Consider the following 13524-nt stretch of genomic DNA (forward strand, 5'->3'; position numbering starts at 1 on the left):
CTAGTTTGTGGTACCCTGTTATGGCCACCCTAGTTACCTAAGACACTAAACTTCATCAAAATTAAAAAACATTTGATCTCCAAAGACTTCATTAAGGAAATGAAAGGGCAAACGACTTACTGAGAGAAAATATTCATAATACATCTATTCGACAAAGTGGTATATTCAGAATATATAAAGAACTACAGCTTAATTTTTTTTTAAGATTTCTTTTATTTATTCCACCCCCCTTGTTGTTTGCGCCCACTGTCTGCTCTCTGTGTCCATTTGTTATGTGCTTTCTCTGTCTGCTTGTCTTTTCTTTAGGAGGAACCAGGAACAGAACCTGGTTCCCTATGGGAGGGAGGTGCTCAATTGCTTGAGCCACCTCAACTCCCTGGTTTGTTGTGTCTCTTTATCTTTCCTCTTTGTGTCTCTTTGTTGCATCATCTTGTTGCATCAGCTCACCACACCTGCCCATCGCACCAGCTTGCTGTCTTGCTCATCTTCTCCAGGAGGCACTGAAAACCAAACCCAGAACCTCCCATGTGGTAGGCAGGAGCTCAGTTGCTTGAGCCACATCAGCTTCCTGAGCTCAATATTAAGAAGGCAAAAACTTAGTAAACAAATAGGTTAAAAAGTCTAACAGTTCACAAAAGAAAATATGTGAATGACTAATAAGTCTATGGAAAGATGTTCAATATTATTAGTTATTAGGGAAATGCATATTAAAACCACGATGGCATGCCACTATACCCCCACTAGAATGTTTAAAATTTAAAAGATTGAAAACATTTTGTTTTTTGTTTTGTTTTGTTTTTAATGTAGAACAATTGGGAATCATATATGTAAAGCTGGTGGGAATGTAAAATGTACAACCACTTTTGAAAATAGTTTGGCAGTTTCCTATATAAATAGGCACTTTTCATATGACCCAGCAATTTCACTCTTAGCTATTTACCCAAGAGAAATGAAAGATTTGTACAAGAATGTTCAAAGCAGCAAATATTCATAGCATTTTTTATTCATAATAGCCCCAAACTGGATGCATCCTAAATGTCCATCAAAAGGTGAATAATAAACACATTACAGTGAATTCCTACAGTAGACTACTATCTAGAAATAAAAATAAATTAATTACTGATGATCTAAACAACGTAATTGAAAGCAGTCTCCACAGAATACATTCCATGTGATTCTAATTTACATATATTTTAGAAAAGACAAATCATTTCCCGTCTATAGTGACAGAAAACACATCAGTGATTTCCTAAAGCCAGGGCTTAGGTGTGGGAGAAGAGTTAAGAGCTAGACATATTTGAGGGGGTGAAAGCTTCTTGGTAGTCTGTTTTTTGCAAAACAAAAATAATTTGCCCAATTTGAACTTCAGAGTAAGGAGTTAATAAAAATTTGTTAGTAAGTTACAGATGATAAAAATCAAAATAAATTGGGCAGTTTCTAATGGTTTCAGAGCTGATAGTTAAATTAAAAACCCTCAAGTCACACTGATGATTCCCATGTGGACTATGAGATGGATCAGAGGCAAAGAAACATTAAAAGGTTTCTGAGGAGAGTTGGGGAGATGTGGAAACAGTTGCTAGTTTGTTAAATGGCTTTTTAAAAAGTTTATTTAAATTAAGAACTACCTGATGCTTTTGGCATCTGTGATGGATATCCTCTGGAATGTCATGATGGCTTATTGAGTCTTTTCTCTTGCCAGTCATGGCAAGCACTAAGTTAAGCATTTTATATACTGTTTGTTATTTCATTCAATGCTCACATTACATCAACCCCATGAAGTTAAAGAGATAAATATTATCAATTTTACGTAAGTCAAGACCCAAGGGGTTTAAATTGCCTATAGTCATACTAACTAGTAAATGGCTAGAACTCAAGTCTAATTCCTAAATCTGTGTGGGCCTTCATGACCAGGTTATAGGATTGTCCAGGCATAAGAAAAATGGTTGCCCATTGGTTCACTTGTTCAACCACTCTTTACTTATTAGATACGCTCAATGTGCCAGTCCCTGGTGTTTTGGCAGTGAACAAAAAGACAAAAGTCTCTGCCTTCATGGAGCTTACTTTCCAGGGGGAAGAAAAAGACAAAATAAAAATTTGAAATAAATTTACCAAGAAGTGATAAATGCTATGAAAAAAATAAAGTGGGGAAGGGGAGGAAAAGGAGAGGTGAGGCTTGCAATTTTAGGATGGGTGGACAGGGAGATTTTTAGGGTGTTCTTTGAGCAGAGGTCGGAAGGAAATGAAAAAGCAAGATCTACAAATATGGAGGAAAAACAATCTAGGTAGGGAACATGACGACAGAGGAAATGGCAAAGACAAAAGCAGAGGTGCAGCACTGTGATGGTTCATGAGGAAGAGCGTTTTAGTTTGCCAGAGCTACTGTAGCAAAGTACCAGAGACTAGCTGACTTAAGCAAGAGGAGCTGGGTTTTACAGTAGTAAAAATAGTACAGTAAAAGTAAATCTAGGCGGCGGACTTGGCCCAGTGGTTAGGGCGTCCCTCTACCACATGGGAGGTCCGCGGTTCAAACCCCGGGCCTCCTTGAATTGCGTGGAGCTGGCCCATGCGCAGTGCTGATGCATGCAAAGAGTGCCCTGCCATGCAGGGGTATCCCCCAAGTAGGGGAGCCCCACGCACAAGGAGTGCACCCCGTAAGGAGAGCCGCCCAGCACGAAGGAAAGTGCAGCCTGCCCAGGAATGGTGCCGCACACACGGAGAGCTGACACAACAAAAGCAAACACAGAAGCAGACAAGGAAGACGACGCAGCAAATAGACACAGAGAACAGACAACTGGGGGAGGGGGGAAGGGGAGAGAAATAAATAAATACATCTTTAAAAAAAAAAAAGTAAATCTAAAACTGAATCTTATGGTTCAGGAGGCCAAAAGTCTAACATCAAGGTGTTGGCAGGGTCAGGCTTCCATGCCTGTCCCCTAGCTTCTGGCCGCCAGTCTATGGCATTCCTTGGCAGACGACAAAGCCTCTGCTCCTGTCATATGGCTATATCTTTCTGTGTGTACGTGTGTATTCATCTGTCTCTTTCTTACCATATCCATTTTCCCCTCCTAAAAAGGAAATCATTCATATTGGACTAGGACCCACCCTAATCCAGTTTGGCCTTATCTTAACCAAAACAATAATATCTTCAAAGGTGCTAATTACAAATCAGTTCACATTCACAGGACCTGGGGTTAGGCCTTGAACGTGTCTTGGGGGAGGAGGGGACCACAATTCAATTCATACTAGCAATTGTGCCAAAGAAAGACCTGTAGGAGAGGGGGTCTGAAAAGAATCCAGGTTCCCAGGCACTTCATGCAGAGCTCTTACCATAGTAAGAACTTAGAATCTAAGGTCAGAGGCGTGATGGGATCAAAATTACATTTTTAAAACATCACTGTCACTTCCTGAGATTTGGAAATCATTCATAGTAAATCTTAACTAGATTCTTAAATACCATCTGACGAAACAATATAGCCAGTATACTAGAGCCTGTTATGAATACCCTTCAAGTCCAAATGACTCTAGGAATTTAAGAAAGAAGGGATTGTCTCTTGAACCTGGAACATATATCTCTGTATCTCATTAACAAGTGTTGCCATAGGGTACAACGTTACCACTTCTGATTAGTAAAAGGTCAGCCTGCATTACTGAAAAGTCTATTAAAATACGTATTTATTACTTTTGAACATAACTGGAACTAAGCTATCCAAGTTTTTTAAGGTATTAAAGGAATAGAGATGGATAATTTTTACAATTAACCTATATGGCAGGTTTCATTAAGTAATTCATTAAACATTCTCTTATGATCCTGTTTTCAGTATTAAATTCCTTAAGTAGAGTAAAAGTAAATACAAAACAATCTTTTTTTTTTAAAGATTTATTTTTATTTAATTCCCCTCCCCCCCTCCCTCCCCTTCCCCCCCCTCCCCCCCCTCCAGTATGATTTCGTCTAAAAGAACTCTCGCCCACTTTCTGCCTTCACTTGCATACCAACCTAAATTCTTAATTGTGTACAAAATAATTTTTTCCTACATGAAAGTTTTAGATGATAATTCTGAGAATAAGTGTTTCCTTATAACTTGATTCTGTGCAAATACTACTTTACGTACTTTTAGATGAATTTTTCTCCCAGGAAATGTATAGTCAGCTTTAAATCACTTCAAGAATAAGGTTGGTTATTCAAATAAGAAATTACAATGTTCAAATACTTGTGGTCAGCTTTTGGAAGGGCAGTGGTGTACACATGTCAGCTGACACACTACAGGTTTCTTATCAGTGGAGGTAAAAGCAGGGCCATATATAATTTATTAGTATTCTCTAATTGCTTTCCAGTAGAATTGCAGAAAGAATTCTTACTCCCTCTTCTGTTTCCCACGGGGGGCTGCCTTTGTTACAGCTCTACTATAAGCTTTATATAGAGTTGCAGCTTTTGAAATAGAGCTTTAATTGGAAGCAATTATCCAATTATACCAGCTGTGACTATGCTGTATACTGAATATTTACCAAGAAAAGAAAGCATTTAACAGATGATTAACTATAGCAGCCTGGCATAATGAATCTGCCATTGACACTGCAATCATATTGATAATATCTTCAATGGCTGAAATAGTCAAGAGTCAGTGCAAAAATATAAAATAAAATAAAAACTATCCATCGTGAGTCTTAAAGCAATGCAAACGTGTGAAATTTCAAAAGCAATCAGAAAGAGTTTGGTTATTATCTAAAATGTGCAAGATTTCTCCAACTGCTTTCACCTTTAATCCATTTTTTTATACTCTTTTGATGCTTTGTGTATGTACCCTGAAGTCTTATTATGAGGCTGTCCTTGAAATTGATGCTTTGGAACCACTTTAGGTACTTCTCAGATAAGCACCAACAAGAACCTGCCTTGTGTGAAATTCCACTCTACAACAAATGGTGTGATAATGAGCTGCAGGGTAGTCATTTTCTGCCAGTAATCTATTCAGTTTCTCAAGTGCTGACCAAGAGCTGGAGGGGAAAAGGTTTTGGCTGGGCTAGCATTGACTAAATGGACATGAAGGTAATCTATATGCCTTCAATAGATATTTTATGGACAACAATCCACTACTAACCCCTGCAATATTGGCTCTGCAAGAAATGAAGAAAATGTTTCATCAAAAAAATTTTAATTCTATATTAAACAAAACAAAGGAACCCAAACACTTTGGTACCAACTCTTGGATCATCTTATTGGTGCTGTCTTGACAAAGAGAAGCCATTCCTTTATGCACTATGATGTCACCTTTGTCCAATCATAACCTTCCTTATGAGAGTGGAGGATAACTCTCAGGAGACAAGGTGAGTGACAGCAGCATGCAACACCACAGTCACTAGGCAACAAGATAGGGCTTTCACTAGAAGAGATTTTAAAAATTTAACCCTCACGCTGTCAGGGTTTCTTGTGGCTGATATGACAGTAATCTCTGGACAAAAGGGCTAATCTGAATAATGCGAGGTTTTTTCTAAAGCTATTTTCCTAAAGACAATGTGAGGAAACTTCCTTCTTGGGATAAGACCATACTCAATTTTGAAAAGATTTGTAAAATCAGACATTTTTAAAACCTCTTTTTCACAAGGATCACAGTTCAAGCCACGTGAGTATCTCCTCGTGTTTAGCTCTGTTATTCAATTGTTCCCATTAGCTGCACAGTCACAAACATCTGTGTCCACTATGCCCTACGCAAAGCCACGCAACAAAGGGAGTGGATGTGGCTAAAATCAGCCTGAACTCCACTTGCCAAGATGCTTTCTTGCTAGGTCAGTCCGGAGAAAGGATGTCTTTTTGTAATTTGTTGCTCTGGCAGGGTGTCATTTTGTAACGTCTGCCACGATTGGTTGCCTTCTTCTAATTTGTATAAAGTTGCTCTTTGAGCTATCGGGTGGGGAGGCCCTGTGAGCCCATCCTAACTTTCCAAGTAGTTGGAAAGTTCTCCAAGACAGTCTTTCCTCTTTCACTTGACTCCACTAGAGAATTTTGGATTGGACTGGATATACCCAGATGAAGATGGTATTAATTCCAAACTGGATTTCTAAAATCACCTAGCTCATACAGTTTTGGTATGTCTTCAGAAAAATGACTTTCCGAGTTTCTGTTATGAAACTTTTTTTGTTAATTTAAGAAATCTAATAGTTAAATATATATATATACTTTTCTGTCCACAGTTACACAGTATAATGACTTCCTTAAGGAGAGAAATCTTTATTATTTTTAAGCCAGATAATAAACCAGTTGACTGATATTAAGTGAGATCCTGGAGGGCAGCAGGTACCATGTTTTCTCGAAGGGCCTGGCACATGGTAGGTGCACATGCAACTGTGAATGAACGAATGAATTAATTAGAGAATAGTAGTTACTGGAGGGATCAAAGAGAAGCATAATAAGTGGTAACTTACAACTTATATAAAAAGGGTTATAATAAGTCAGAATTGTCCAAAATCAGGGGTACTAGTACAGCACTCAATTTGCTGTTAAGGAAACTGAGAGCCAAATAAGCAGCTCATGAATCTCACTAAATGGCGAGCTGGATTTCCCAATAATCATGTGACTGTGGAAGCTAATTTGGATCCTAGGAGGCAAAGATCCTTTCTATTGATCTTGCCATATGCCTGATCCAAAACCAATAAATCTATCCCCTCTGTTGGTGCTAATATATTTAATGACTTTAATGAGGTTGAAAAAATAAAACTCAGATCTGATTCATAAATAAATAGGTTCTTTGGCTCATCTGGGTCACTTTTCTTCTGGAACATAAAAAACCAATATTATAATGCTTTTTACGTGTGCAAAGTATTATTTTCTTTTTCCTGTCACTGAAGGATTTTACAATCTGAGGAGACAGGAGTAACAAAAGGTACATTAGAGAAATTACACAATCAAAGATTTACTAAGCCAGGCCTTTTACATATTTTATTTTATTTAAGCCTTATAAGGGGCAGATCTAGGAGTGAACTCACAGTTATCTAAGCCTCAAAAGTTTTCTTATCTTAAAATCAGCATTTCCCAAACATTCATGATATTTTTCATATCTAAGTGTCACCTCTACAATTATTTATTTGTTTTCTTTAAACAATGTTATTCTAAGTTTTAACAAGGATTAAAGTGTGTGCTAGATACATAGGTTTTCCTAATGTACACAAAAATAAATATATAACTATTAAAATTAAACTTATTTATCTGTGTACCATCAAAAATTATATCATGCCTTCTGTGGCACATGTGTCACTCCACGGGAAACACTGTGTTTTTATACGAACATTGACATTAAACATATTTATGTCACAGTCAATGCTACAGATTGTCATTCAATCTGAGGAAGATCTTCATGAAATTATCCATCTTCATGAAAGACTGCAATTAGCTATTACAGTCTTAAATTCAGATTTAATAGCTACTTCCAGCTTTGCCACTAAGTCTGTTTCCTCATCGGTCAAAAAGCAGCTAGTATTAGATGAACCCCTAAGGCTAAATGTATGAGGTAAAATCATCTGCATGACTTATTTTCTCCCCAGTTCGAAAGAAAGTCCCTGAAGGCAGGGCGATTCCCTCACAGGGACTTAAACTGTAATGGAAACACAGTGACCACTGAAAATAGGAATACATTAAATTCTCACCTAAAGACTTTCAAAGGCTATTTTTAAAAAGCAATGTGAGGTATGTTGTTAACAAGACATACTTAAGCAAAAATGAAAACACTAAAAAAAAGGCTGAGAAAACATTGGACAAAAGCAATATATATATCAGACAACAGAATTTGAGGCAAAAGAGCAGGATGAAGAGGGATACTTTATTTTGACAAAAGTATAGTACAACAAGAAGATGTTATAATAGTTGTGACCATTTATAGATAAATAAATAAAAGCAAAAATTGTTAGCTGTAGAGAATTTGACAAAATCACAATTAGAATGGAAATTTGAATAAATCTCCCTCTGAATTTACAGTAACCAACAAAATAACTGAGATGTAGAGAATTTGAATTATACGTACTTAGCTTGAATGAGTAGATACATCTAGGATTTTGTATCTAACTAAAATACATATCCTTATCCAAAAATTTGAAAAAGTAAAATTACACTACCACATTCTGACCACAATGCAATGAGACAAGAAATTAATAAGAAAAAGCAACTTTCCCTCTTCCAAAATTAAATTACTTGGAAATAGTCATACAAATTTATGTCAAAGAGGAAAACAAAACTGAAATTACAGATAATTTAGATATTAACAAAGGAAAATACACAATAAAAGATATATTTAGGGGCAAATTCATAAAGTTAAAACCTTTCACTAATAAACATGAAATGTTGAAATAAGCTAGAAAATAATATGAAGGAGAAAGTAATATTTAATAAAAACAAAAAAGCATAATCTAATTTATTAGAAAACTAAAGAACCCTTAATATAAAAAACTAAGAGTTGTTCCTTTGAAGGACAATTAAGTAGAAAATCTTCTTTCAAGTCTGATTATGAAAACAAGAGCAAACCATAAATACAGCGCATTAGAAGTGAAAAGGGGGTGTAATAACAGGTAAAACAATTTTTAATGTAAGAATCTATACCAATAAATCGGAACATTTAGATAAAATGAATAACGTAATAGAAAATTTAAAAATCCGAATACCCCAACAACCATAGTTAAAGTGGAAGAATTTATCAAACACCTACATACCTTCATCCCCAATAAAACACCAGGTCAAGGAGGAGCAAATAATTCCTCTCTTATTTCAACTGTTCCAAAGGATAGGCAGAAGGGAGAGGGAAGGTGTCTTTGTGAATTTTGCAAGGTTATCAACCCCTTTTTGTTATCAAAAGTAACAAAAACATCACAAAAATACTATAGATCAATCTCTGGAACAGTCTTTCCATCTATAAAACTGGCAAAGATTTACAAGGCAGATGTAATTTGATATGGCTCAGGTGTTGGTAGGAGTATACATAGAAATAATCTTTCTAGAGGGCTGTCAATGCAATTTTTGGATGTTTACATTTGACCTAGACATTCAATTTTAAGGCATTTATCCCAAGAAAATAGAATAAGTGTGTAAAAACATATAAATATTTTAAAAAATATTTTGCAATACAGTTTACAATAGAGAACATTTGGAATAACCTTAGTGCCCATCAACTGAGAATGATGTATTGTTAAGTGTGAAAATGGAGGTTATAGAAAAGTATGTATCGTGTTTACCTATTTGTTTAATATAAATATAATACGCTTATATATATTTGTATATCTACGTTAGGAAGTCTAAAGGATTCATAACAAATTCTTAAGAGAGGTTACCTCTGGGTGTGAGATTAATTGACAGGAAGGAGCTTTATGTAATTCTACATTGTGTAAGAGATAAACATAAGATTCCCACTTTGATTAATTAGTAGCTAGGTAGGTAGATAGAAAAATAGATAAATGAGTATATAAGTAGATACATAAATAAAATTATTAGATTAAGTTTTCCAGTCTCTCCTCTTCCTTTCCCTGACATCAAATCTAATTTTTTACTCAATCGATTTCCACCACTACCACCATACCAACAAGCTTGGCTTTTCCTCTTCCTTTTCTTGGTTCCCTTTTACAGTCACAAAAAGGAAGAGGAAGTAATGTATTTGATGGCCCAGTTTTGAGTTCTTCCAGAAATTTCTTCCTAGAGTCTATTTCCTCAGTTTTTAAAGTCATTTAATGATTTATTTTTAGAACCTGGGTCCTCATACATGGGAAGCAGGTGTTCAACCCCTGAGCTACATCTGCTACCCTTTTAATGATTTTTAAGTCCTTTAATATCCTGTAATAAACTCATTTTTGTTTAAACCAATTAGAGTAGATTCTATTTCCTACAACAAACCCATGAACAACACAGGAAGTTCTTAACTACCACAACAAAAATAGTGGCTCACAAATTTGCCTTTTTTGCAGGTATTTTTAAGGCTGCAGTATCATTATCTAAGTCAATAACTGTAAAACGAAAAGGAATTACTCTACATGAGCTTTTGCTTCAACAAAAATTAAGTTTAAGAGTTGGATGGAAATGATTGGTTGGGATCATGAATAAAGTGTTTTCTATTGTCTTTATATGTGTTTAAATTATGGAAATTGTGGTTAAAAAATACTTTCAACTTTCCCTTCCTGGTTGAGAAAATTATTTGATCATTTTTTCCCAGAGACAGTAAAAGAAACTAACCAGAAATTCAAACACTCTTTGAGTGTGTCATGAGACATCGATGTGGCAGGAGAGTAACGGCCCCTACAGATATCCACGACCTAATCCCTGGAACCTCTGATTACATCAGGTTCCCTCAGAGCGAGCATTGACCCATTTCTCTGTTCCACTTTAGGCCAACCCAGCTACCACACACGAGCCTTATCTTTTTAACATAACTCTTCCAGTGACTTCAACGGTGTGTAGGGCAAGGCCGTGTGTGTGGAGGCGGGCAGGATTCGCCAGGATGCCACCGAGCTCACCCACCATGGAGGGCATGCTAGAGCTGCAGGCCGAGAAGAAAGCCAACCTGCAGGACCACACCTAGCAGCGCACCCACCAGACCTGCACCCTGGTGCCTTGCCAGTCAAGATTAGTCATAAAAGACGGTTTCAGGTTCCCGGAAAAAAAACTGTTCCAAGAAGAGGTATTCCAAGACACATTTCTTCCTCAGAGGAATCGTCTGTCAGCTTGCTACAATAACTGTTTTCTTCCTCCACCCAGTAATTTAAAACTTAAAACAAAAAATAACATTGAAAATAAATGGTAATTTAGTAGACTATGAAATCCATTTCAAAGAGAGAGCTGCTTTGCCTGCAGGCTCCTTCTGGCGCGTGTGTACCTACTTTTGCTCTCCTCTGTGGTTAACAGTACCTAAATGGCAGTTTGAGAAGCCCTGGTTTTTATCTATCTCTTTTTTTTTCCAAGCAAGCACAAAAGTAAGGTACTAAAAAAAAAAGGGATAACAAACCGTCATGCATTTGTAAGCCAACTTCAACAATTATCCACATATGACCATTCATGTCTCAAATATACCTCCTCGTGCTTCACTCCCTCCCACTCTGGATTATTTTAAAGTGAATTCCAGATATCATATTCCATCTATATAAACTTCATTATGTAGATCGAGAAGATAAGGGCTTTTAAATTTATACCATATAACTCCTAAAAACAAAACAACTAACGATAATTCCTTAAAATCATCGTATATCTAGGCAATGTTCAAACGTCCCCAATTATCTCACAAAAGTCTTTTTATAGCTACTGAGAAGCACTGTTTTAAGACATTGCCCCCTGTTACAATCCAAATATGCATACGTTTATCAGATCCTTTCATGAAAGTAGTTGCCACCTGGTGAGGAAAAGGAGCTATTGTTTGAGGACAAGTCTAACTTCATTTCTTTTTCTGGTGCAAGGTATCTCCAGAAGAGTAGCCTATTCTCCAGGTTAGTTGAATGATGTTTTAATTTGCTCCATGAGCAGACTCCTGCTTACAAAATCCCAACCAATGAACAATATAATCATGTACAAGGTCTCCTGCAAGCCCAGTTCCTCAATTGTTGATGAACAGGGAAAGAACTTTGAGCTTTTAGAGAATCTGTGCATTCAGGAGTCAAAGAGAGTCATGCAAAGAAAAATCAGCTGAGGGGACTAACTCTGCAGAGGGCTGGCAGCCCAGTGGAATCCTCCTCACCTCCTGCAAAGCTGCCCAAACACTGTCCACTGGAAAACCTTGTAGTTCTGCTGAGCAGCATGTTCAACACAGACTAGACCCTTAGGCAGGTTGAGAGACTCTGAGTTCAGACTGGTATCTTCCTGAAACTGAGCAGGGGTCAGGTACACTGAGCGAAGCTGAAGCTTTTTGGGGGAGGAGGTGAGGCAGGTAGTAGCAAGGGCGTTGGGTATAGGGACTTGAATTGGGCAAGCCTGGGAAGCGTGGCTCAGTGTGGGCACCTCAGGGCTCCAGTACTTTGGAGGTGAAATGGGGATGTAAAGGGGGTAGATGGAGGCGACAACATTCCCCTACTTTAAAAACGTGCCCTGGGTTGGTTAGCTTTGCATCCAATAGATGGGGACAGAAATCTCTGTGTTCTCTTATTTCTTCTCTGTGCCATTTGACCTCTTGTTCTCCGGATCCTCAAACACAAAACCACTCTACTGGTAATCGAGTTAAGTACTTTAATTTGTGTTGAAATAGGCTGTCATAACATGAGCCAGGAACTGTCAAAACCAGGGAGGCGGTTTGTGCATGGGTCGGATTCGGGGAGTCAAAGCCTGGGAATCCAGATAGACGCGCAGGGTATTTAGTTGAAGAGAGATGAGCCCACATAGAGCAATGTGTCTGCCACTTCACCCACACGAGATTAGCGATCACGTTGCCTAAGGAAGGATTAACAAGGTACAAAGATCATCCAACTTGTCGTCTAAGAAGGCCATGGCCCCTCCTAGATCGCCTCAACGCGGAGGTGCTGCCACCGGTCGGGATGAGGTCCTAGATGAGGCAGGACCAACAGGTTTTTATTTTGTTAACTTTTTATTTTGTAATAATGTCAAATTTACAGGACAGTTACAAAAATAGTAACACTCCATACAAAGAACTCCAATATGCCCCTCACAAGGTACCTAGATCTGCCAATTTTAACAACTCTGCCATCTTTATCATATCACTCTAGTCATTTATCCATCATTCTGTCATTCTTACTGTTTTCTGAATATTTGAGAGCAGGTTGCACATGTATTCCTTCAGCACATGATACTTCCATGTACATTTCCCATGAATAAGGATATTCACTTATACAGTCACCTTAGGTACAGTCATATTAAAAGTCACATTGATATGAACTTAATTCTTTTTTTTTTTTTAAGATTTATTTTGTTTATTTCTCCCCCCGTTATCTGCTCTGTGTCCATTTGCTGTGTGTTCTTCTGTGTCTGCTTGTATTCTTGTCTGTGGCACTGGGAATCTGATCTCTTTTTGTTGCGTCATCTTGCTGCGTCAGCTCTCCATGTGTGCAGCGCCATTCCTGGGCAGGCTGTGCTTTTTTTTCATGCAGGGCAGCTCTCCTTTACCAGGCGCACTCCTTGCACGTGAGGCTCCCCTACGCAGGGACGTCCCTGTGTGGCACAGCACTCCTTGCGCGTGTAGCACCGTGCATGGGTCAGCTCATCACATGGGTCAGGAGGCCCTAGGTTTGAACCCTGGGCCTCCCATATGGTAGACGAATGCTCTATCAGTTGAGCCACATCTGCTTCCTGAACCTTAATTCTATATTCCATTTTTTTCTTATGTCCCAAGAATGTCTTTTTGAGCCTTTCTTAGATCCCATCTAGTACCATGTATTGCATTTATTTGTCATAATCTCTTTTTAACTTATCTTTCTTTCTTTTTTATAAATTGTGCAAACATATATCAACATATATGTTCCCATCCCAACCCCTCCCAAGCATACCACTCAGCAGGATTAATGACTTTCACAATGTTGCACAATGTTTCACAATCCATTACTATAATTTTCCCTTCCCCAAAACAG

The sequence above is a fragment of the Dasypus novemcinctus genome, chromosome 17, assembly GCF_030445035.2.
Source record: "Dasypus novemcinctus isolate mDasNov1 chromosome 17, mDasNov1.1.hap2, whole genome shotgun sequence".
In the NCBI taxonomy this organism is placed as follows: domain Eukaryota; kingdom Metazoa; phylum Chordata; class Mammalia; order Cingulata; family Dasypodidae; genus Dasypus; species Dasypus novemcinctus.